This window comes from Apodemus sylvaticus, chromosome X (assembly GCF_947179515.1).
Source record: "Apodemus sylvaticus chromosome X, mApoSyl1.1, whole genome shotgun sequence".
NCBI lineage: Eukaryota > Metazoa > Chordata > Mammalia > Rodentia > Muridae > Apodemus > Apodemus sylvaticus.
In genome coordinates this window covers 97,977,050-97,983,067 of record NC_067495.1, presented here as the reverse complement: position 1 = coordinate 97,983,067, position 6,018 = coordinate 97,977,050, and the positions used below count along the sequence as shown (strand labels likewise).

The 6,018-nt window shown below is 39.7% G+C and overlaps 1 non-coding gene across 1 annotated transcript; it reads left to right on the top strand.

Annotated features, from left to right (window-relative positions):
- Nucleotides 1–4,585: 4,585 nt before the first annotated feature.
- Trnap-ugg (transfer RNA proline (anticodon UGG)) lies at nt 4,586–4,658 on the top strand. The gene has a single exon. It is a non-coding gene; the product is annotated as a tRNA-Pro (tRNA).
- Nucleotides 4,659–6,018: the final 1,360 nt, after the last annotated feature.

The window sequence follows — 6,018 nt, the reverse complement described above, 5'->3', positions numbered from 1 at the left end:
AATGCCAGGAATACCTCTGTTCCTCTTTGTCCTTGCCTTGGTGTACGCCCCTCCTGAAAGCCTTAAAACCTGTGAAACCCAGAACATTAAAGGAGGCTTTGACATGACCCAGATTGACTTATCTTTCTTGGTGCTTGGCCTCCTTCTCTCTCTCCCCCCCCTTTGAGCCTCAGGCAGCACCTCTTCGGGACCCTGGAATAACTGACCCGCTGGACAGGTTACAATAAGTAGTATACAACAGAGAGTGTCTGCATATGTATCCATTAAAACTAGATGTTCATTAATTGTAACTAGCTTTACAGGTTGCTGGAGGTTTAAAACCCATAAGTTGTTACTAAATTTTGTATAAATCAACCCAGTCAATATTTTATCTTCTGTCCTTGCACCTACAATAAATCATCTCTTCTCTTTTATGACCTTTAGTTAATTGTTTTACAACCTCTTGGAATGTGTTCTAAGTTGTAAATAACTGCTTTCTATCTCTGAATCAATTAACTTGTGACACATGGAGACTGACAGAATTCTCACTGTAGTTTTAATATCAGAAAGGATCTTAAGATCGATTCTATTATGAAGGCACAGGGCCTGCACCCTGATGTCTGCATATATTATATTATACCATTCAGGTTTGACTGGGTATGGAACACCTGAGTATGTGAATAGGTGGATCTCAGATTCATTGCCTAATTTTGGGTTCCTTTCTTCTGTTCCCTTGGCCAGCTTCTATGTGATAGTTGTGCTTTATCTTATTCTAAGTCATTTTGTTATCTTTCGATGTGATATCTTAGAAGCCTGTGCTTTTGTAATGAGAGACAGGAAGAAAGTAGATCCAAATAGGAGGGAAAGGAGAGTGGATCTGAGACAAGTACAGGGACTGGAATCTGGAATTAGCATATTTTAGGAGAGAAATGGTGAATTTATTTCAAATAAAGGAAGAATATTTAAGTAAATCATCCAGAGTGAAATATAATGCAAAAGGATCCTGACTCACAGAGAAATACTGACACATAATTCATAGCACTTGGTCTGTTGAGTAACAGCAATTATCCAGCACTGCCTAAGCACTCTCTTCCCATGGGCAATGGGTTGCTACTACTTATCTCTTCCCCACACTTTACCTTGGGGTCCCTCTCTCCTTCCCTCTCCTGTGCTTCTGTCTTCACTTTTTATTTCCTCCCTCTCTCCTTTACTACCTCATCTTCTCTGCCAATGCTTGTTGTCTTTATTCCAAGTCATTGCATCTTATTTTCATTGCATTCATTGTACCATTTCTGTAATGGGCTAAGTTGAACAATGTACTTAATCTTAGACTCAGACTTCTATAATCTGCCATCTCTATATACTCTTCAATGGAAATGAAGAAACATCATAGCCAAACTTATTGGACACAAAGAAAGGAGAATTAAGAGGAAAAGTCATAGCACTCCATGCCTTCAAAGAGAAATTGAAGTGATCCCATACAAGCAATTTATCAGCACACCTGAAAGCCATAGAGTAGAAAGAAGCAAACACCCTAGAGGAGTCCATGGCAGGAAATAGTCAAACTCAGGTCTGAAATCCAACAGTTACAAACGTAGACAAAGATACAAAGAATCAACAATCCCAAGAGCTGATACTTTGAGAAAATCAACAAGATAGACACACCTTTAGCTAGACTAACCAGAGGGCACAGACACAATATCCAAATTAACAAAACCAGAAATGAAATGGGAGAATTAACAGCAGAAACACGGAAATACAAAAAAAATCATCATAACCCACATCGAAAGCCTATAGTCTACCAAAGTGGAAAATCTGGATGAAATGGATGACTTTGTAGACAGATACCACACATGAAAGTTATATCAGGATCAGATCAACTATCTAAACCATCCCATAACCTTTAAGGAAAAAGTCATCAAAACCCTCTCACCAAAATATTCCCGGGACAGATGGTTGTAGCGCACAATTCTACCTGACCTTCAAACAACTAATACCTATACTCCTAAAATTATTCCCTGATATAAAACCAGAAGGAACACTACCTAATTCATTCTATGAAGTCACAATTACTCTGATACCTAAACCATGCAAAGACCCAAGAAAGAATAAGAACTTCAAGCCAATCTCAATTATAAATATCAATACAAAAATACTCAATAAAATCTGAAACTGAATCTAAGTACACATCAAAACAATCATTCACCATGATCAAGTTGGCTTCATCCCAGGGATGCAGTGATAGATAAATATATGGAAATCCATCAACATAATCCACTAAATAAACAAACTCAAAAGGAAAAAAAACCCATGATCATCTCATTAGATTCTGAAAAATCCTTTGACAAAATACAACATCTCTTCATGTTGAAAGTCCTGGAGACATCAGGAATTCATGACACCTACCTAATCATAATAAAAGCAATATACATCTGACCAAAACCAACATCAAATGAAATGAAGCAATCCCACTAAAATCTGGGACAAGAAAATGTTGCCCACTCCCTATTAATTCAATCTAGTACTCAAAGTTCTAGCTAGAACAATTAGACAAAAAAAGGAGATCAAGCGATACACATTGGAAAGGAAGAAGTATGACCATTGATAAACAACATCAGCAAAGTGACAGGATATAAAATTAAAGCACACAAATCAGTAGTCTTCATTTATACAAATGACAAACTGCCAGGGAAAGAAATGAAAGTAATTAGGGAAGCAACATCCTTCACAATAGACACAAATAACAATAGGTATCTCGGTGTAACTCTAACCAAGCAAGTGAAAGATGTGTATGACAGAACTTCACATCCCTGAGAAAAGAAGTTGAAGAAGACCTCAGAAAATCCCCCATGCTCAGGGAATGGCAATATCAACATAGTGAAAATGGCCATCTTACCAAAAGGAAATATGTAGATTCAATCCAATCCCCATCAAAATTCCAACAGAATTCTTCACAGACATGGGAGGATCAATTCTCGACTCCTTATGGATAGACAAAATATCAAGAATATCTACAACAATTAACAGCAATGAAAAAACTTCTGGGGAAATCACCATCCCTGACCTCAAGCTGTACTACAAAGTAATAGTAATAAAGACCAAGGGGGTTATGGGTGCAAAGACACACAGTTCAATCAATGGAATAGAATCAAAGACCCAGAAGTTATCCCATATACCTATTGACACTTGAAATTTGACAAAGAACCCAAAAACATACAGGGGAAAAATAGTGAGTCTTCAATAAATGGTACTGATATAACTGGCAGTCTCTATGTAAAAAACTGAAAATAGACCCATATTTGTTACCTTGCACAAAGCTCAAGTCCAAGTGGATCAAGGACCTCAACACTGAGCCAGATACACTGGATCTAAAAGAAGAGAAATTTGGAAAGAGCCTCAAACTCATTGGCACAGAGAAAATTTTTCTAAAAAGGACTCCAGTGGCTCAGGCTCTAAGAGCAACAATTAACCAATGGAACGTCATGAAACTGAAAAGCTCCTGTAAGGAAAAGTGACCCTCAATACATTAAAAAAAAAAAAAAAACAACGTATAGATTAGGAAAAACAATCTTCAATAACCCTACATCAGACAGAGGGCACACATCCAAAATATAAATGAACACAACAAGTTAAACTCCCAAAAAACAAATAACCCAATTAATAATTGGAGTACACATCTAAACAGAAAATTAATTCACAAAAGTGGAATCTCAAATGGCCAGGAAGCATTTAAAGAAATGTTCAAAGTCCTTAGTCAAAAGTGCAAATCAAAACAACCATGAGATTCCACTTCACACCAGTTAGAATGGCTAAGATAAAAATCTCAGGGGACAGTAGATGCTGGTAAGGATGTGGAGAAAGACGAACACTCCTCCTTTGCTGGTGGGATTGCAAGCTGGTGGAAGTCAATCTGGTGGTTCCTCAGAAAACTGGAAAGAGTTCTACCTGAAGACGCAGTGTTGTACTCAGATCATGAAAACCCCAAAGAGAGCACCAGGAACCATGAATCCTATGCAAGCACATGAGAGACTTTATTCAAGCTTGAGCTCAGGCCATAGACCTTCCTGATGATACAACAGGATAGGAGAGAGGCCCCGAGATCCAGGGGAACGGGATTATAAAGGAACAAACAAGAACCAGGGATTTCCAAGCTTTGGCACTACATGACATGGTAAAGGGATGCCGGCCTCGGTCCCCAAGAGCTCCTGGTGTCCTTCCCCCAAGGGAGGCACACAAGGCTAAGGGCAGCCCTAGCAATAAGGGGCCCAACCTTGCAATGCCATCTTCCCAACGTCTGCCCCACCCTGGCCGGTTCTTATGAAACCTACAGAAAGCCATTATAATTAATTTCACACAATCCTCTCAATGTATTGTATGTATGCCATGTTTTAAAGAACACAGAATTTCTTGTTGCTAATACTATTTTCTTTTCATTGAAAAGAGATTCTGTTCTCATAGAAGAAAAACATAAAAATTCCACAGAAATCTTAAATTAGAAAGCAACAAATCATATACTAAAATGTGATGCAGATTCTTTCAAGGCATATAAATGCAGCTTTGGTCACTCTTTATTGATATAGGCTATAAACGGGCACTTTGCCAGCCTGGAGATGTAGCTCTGTGGTTTGAGCCCATGCTTTGGATGCATGTGGTTCCGGGTTCGATTCCCGGTGTCTCCAAGTGTTTACTTTTCCTCTTTGGGTCTCTTTCTACACAGGGTGACACAACCTAGCATATCTCTATAATCTCCTGAGGAAGATAAAAGACCTCATCTCTGACCAGGGCAACAATGTTGCTCTATAACCATGACAATGTTTCCATGGAGGCCTAGTCTAGTGAGGAAAGCCTGGGCCATGCACGCCTCTAGGAATATTTTATTCACAGCTTGAGTGAAGCTCTGCTTTCTGGCTGGTGGTAGTTTCCCTTATGCTTTCTAATGTGACAGATAACAAGGGTGAATGAGTTCTGCTTTGAGAGAAAGGAAGGGAGGGATGGGCAGAGCATTTCTAGTTCCTGAGCAGAGAGAGGGGAGGAGCATTTGTTGTTGTCATGGAAACCCGGATTCAATATTTTTTAGATTCAGCTGTCTCCTCCGATCTTCTTTATAGGGAGGGGCTCTCTTTGTGCTGCTGGAGTATACTGCATTTATTATACTACATGTAGTATATTACATGATCCATGTATTCCAGGCTACCTCGCACACCAGATTTTAGCTAATCCTTATGCCCATATCGCCCATCTTGCCGTAGGAATTCTGAGGTTACAGATCATGAGGACCACATGTGGCCTTTCCCCTGATTTGTTAGAACTGAACTCAGATCATGAAGCGTGCCTCAAAGGAAGTGTTTGTACTTGCTAAGCCTCCTGCAAGTTAAAAATGTTATCTTCTCCGGTCCATAATGCATTTTAAATTCTAACTGAAAAGTGACCCAGTTGGGTTTTGATTAATCAATAAAGATTCCAGCAGGTAATGTTTGGGCAGAAAGGAACAGGCTGGACCCTTAGAGTTGCCAAATCAAGGAAGCAGGAGGGAGGAGAAAGGAACCAGCATGACTTAGGGGGAGAAAGAGACTCAGATGGATAGATGGACATAGGACCTGCAGGAGATAAAATCAACTAGCCATGTGAAATTTGAGGTAAGTGGTGATTCCCAGGGTGAGTGGCTGGAAGTGCTACTACCCTCCTGGAGCATAAAGGGGTGTAGCACACACTCACCTCTACATGGGAGGATTGTGAAGGAACAATATTAACAATGACTCCAGAAAGAGCTGGGCATGCACCACATGTGCACCACGTGTGAGGACCAGTAATCTAACAGTGAGCGTTCTGGGACATCTGATGTAATAGAATTTATCCAGAGTCCTTTGGTCCCTCTGTCTGTTTGACATGGCAGGATATGTTTTGCACATGGAATCACATTGAACCTCAACAGACCTGCATACTGCTTATACATTAGAAAGCCTCCAAACATTCCTAAATAACTACATACACAAATCCAGAGTCTATTATGTTCTTGACTCTGACTATTCATTAGTGGTA